Source organism: Nanorana parkeri, unplaced genomic scaffold (assembly GCF_000935625.1).
Source record: "Nanorana parkeri isolate BGI_ZX_2015 unplaced genomic scaffold, ASM93562v1 scaffold2441, whole genome shotgun sequence".
NCBI lineage: Eukaryota > Metazoa > Chordata > Amphibia > Anura > Dicroglossidae > Nanorana > Nanorana parkeri.
Window position 1 is genome coordinate 33,222 of NW_017308709.1, and position 3,253 is coordinate 36,474.

Genomic DNA, 3,253 nt, shown 5'->3' on the forward strand with positions numbered 1-3,253 from the left:
TCATACAAGGAACGCTTGATGCGTCTCCTCTGGGCATGCGGAATCTGGGATAGTCCCCTAGACGAGTCCATGGATGGGTGGAGCACCAGATTAAAATCTCCTCCTAACAATCATAACCCCTCAGCGAAGGACAGCATGCGGGACCACACTGATTCTAAGAAGGCCACCTGTCCTGTGTTAGGGGCATAGGGGAGGGGGCATGGTAAGACGTTGTGTATCTATGGTTCCCCGGTTTCGGGATACGCCCCACCATGAAATGGGTCTCCTGTAAAAAGGCTACCTGGGTTCTAGAGCGCCACAGCTCTGCCAGTAGGGCCGACCTTTTTTCAGGGACTCGGAGACCCCGGACATTAAAGGAGGTGACACGCAGCTCAGGCATGATCGGCCTCTCCAACTATCGGCAGATCCGCCGTCTGCTGCACCCGGGGGTATCCCAACCAGGGGCCACCAGGCGGAAAGCGGGGGACACACACACAAGACAAATAGACCAAGGAAGAAGAGTAGAGGGGAGAGCAAGCACAGACAAAGACCACTCGAAGGTGGGATCCATCCTGACCCTCGAGTGGGAACACAACACTAAACACAACACGGGTGTTTCCAAGGGATTAACTCCAACCTGGAGAGGAAACACCCCACACTAGGGGGAAGAGGCTGAACACAGCAGTGATGAGTGACGCAGACCCGGGAGTGCTAGTGGGCAATAACAACCCCACCGATCCCCGAGCTATCTCCAGCTCAACGTGAGCAACTATAGTAAAACTGTCTCCAGCGGAGCACAACAACCCGGACCTTCAGAGAAATCCCTCCCTCCCATTGGCCACCAAAGGTCCCCCCCAGCCTTGTAAACTGTGCCCGACTAGGTGTTCCACCTCCAGACAAAGCCATGGGGCCTCAACACGCCCAACCGGCCTCAGGGACCCGGCATCAGGACATATCCCCCCTCCCGCACCCCCCAGCCGAGCGCGTGATATGGCGCAGGCAGCCCCCAGGTCGGGTCCCCCCATCGTACCCAACGGGGCAGGGCTCCCCTCGCCATATCAGGCCACCACATTAGAATCCGTATCCCAGGAACAATCACCTAGGGGAGCTAAGTCCCCCCAGACAGATAAGTCAGTCATGTATGTGGGCACGGCCCCCGCACACGTAAACACTACCTCTGTTCTCCCACCCTGCTTTACCGGCACAATGAGTATATACAGTTCAAGTGGCTTGCGCCCAGTCCAGCAGATCCACCAGGAGGAGCTGGGTGGGAACGAGCGTACCGGCATAAGCAGGGCTAAACCATAGGAGCTGTCCACAATCCTATCACTGTGAAATACGGATGCCTCCATGGTACGGAGGGAGTAACAGGAGCATCAAGTATGCCTATGAGGCACGAAGAATGCAAGGGGTATCAGCCACAATACGTCTCAAAGTTGGGGTCATAGCTTCTCACATGGGAGGCCCAGGTGGCAGAGGGCATGAGTGTCTCAGGGGGATGGCAAAGGGCATGTATCCTGGGAGGTGTGGCTCAAATCTCTGGGTCAGAGGGGTGTCCTCTCCGGGATGCCCGCGAGACAGATCTGGGGTGGCTTCTACGCCGTCGTGGAGGTCTAGAGGGTCTGGCGTTGTTGGACGAGGGGGTCTCCCAAGGCGTTACCTCCAACCAATCTGGCAAGGACAGATCCGGGCAGTCCAGGAATACCGCCAGGTCAGGCCCCTGGCGGGGGTGCACCAGCCTGAAGAATCGGTCCCCCCTTCCAATCAGAACCGAGAAGGGGTAGCCCCATCTATAGGGTATCCCCTTAGAGTGTAGTACATCCGTCAGGGGCTTCAGGAGTCTGCGACGGTATAAAGTCTGGGGGCACACGTCTGGCAGGATGAGCACGTCCGCTCCATCAAAGTCCACCGTACCTTGGCGCCAGGCCTGGCGTATGATTTCCTCCTTGATCCCAAAGAAGTGAATCCGACAGAGAACGTCTCTGGGTCTCTCGTTAGCTGCCTCTCGGGGACCCAGGGTCCTGTGTACCCGGTCTATCTCAATAGGGTCAGTCGGGGCTTTTCCCAACAGGGAATTGAAGATAGCAGTGACGGCCACCTTAAGGTCAGGGCCGCCTGTAGCCTCAGGGATCCCCCGCAACCGTAAGTTATTACGGCGGTTGCGGTTCTCAGAGTCCTCTTGGCGCAGTTGCAGCTGCAGCATGTGAGCCTTCTGTTGCAGTAGAGAGGCTTCCAAAGTGGTCACCCTGTCAGCTATGGAGCGGTCAGACTGTTCCAATGCACATATGCGGTGGTCCTGCTTCTGGACGTCTGAGCGAACCTCCGCCAGTTCTGTGTGGAGCGTAGCCACCAGCTGGGCCATCATCTCCTGCATGTCAGCTCGTGTTGGAAGTGCTGCCAGCAGTTCATGTAGCCCAGTGTCGCCAGACAGGCCCGCAATGCAGAGGCGCGGCGATTTCGGCCCCAGGGATGGAGAGGGCACTCCGGACATCCTTCCTGACATGGAGAAGGTTGGGGAGGAGGGCGGTTCAGAGATAGCCTCCAAAGTCCGCCCGTGGGCCGCGTCAGTGAGCGGAGGCCACGGGGACCGCCCCGCCGGCGAATCAAAATCGAGCTCCCCGGTCCGAGCGTGTGGACTAGGCCCCGGCTGCCGCGGGGAGACATAGGCGTCCATTCGGGCCTGCGATCGGAGCTTGGTGGAGGAGCGGGGGGTAGCCACGCCCCCCACATGTTTTGTGTTTAAGGTTTTTTTTTATATATTTTTAAATCCTTTTTGTATTAATTTTTTTTTGTTTTTATATATGTTTGGGGGAATATCCTGCACTAATGTGATAGATAAAAAACATAGCACGGCTCTGAATGCTGATGGCCAATATTAATATGTTGACATATAATATCAGGGGTCTCAATATACCAATTAAAAGGCATCAACTGTTACATGAGCTGAGGCGATTACAGTGTGATATTGTTTTCTTGCAAGAGACACATTTATCGCACTGTACACATATACGCCTTTACTCCCCATATTTTCCTGTATGGTATTATGGTACCTCAGACTCAAATTTGTCAAGGGGGGTGGCGATCGGCATTCATAGAAACGTTAATTTTACATGCATATCCATATTAATAGATCAGGACGGGAGATACCTTTTTGTTAAAGGAACAATAGACAGTCAGGTGGTAACGTTGGCTTCAATATATGCCCCTAATAAAAAAAAACGATAATATTCCTGCGTAAAACGCTACGGCTACTGGCGGAATTTCAGGAGGGCAT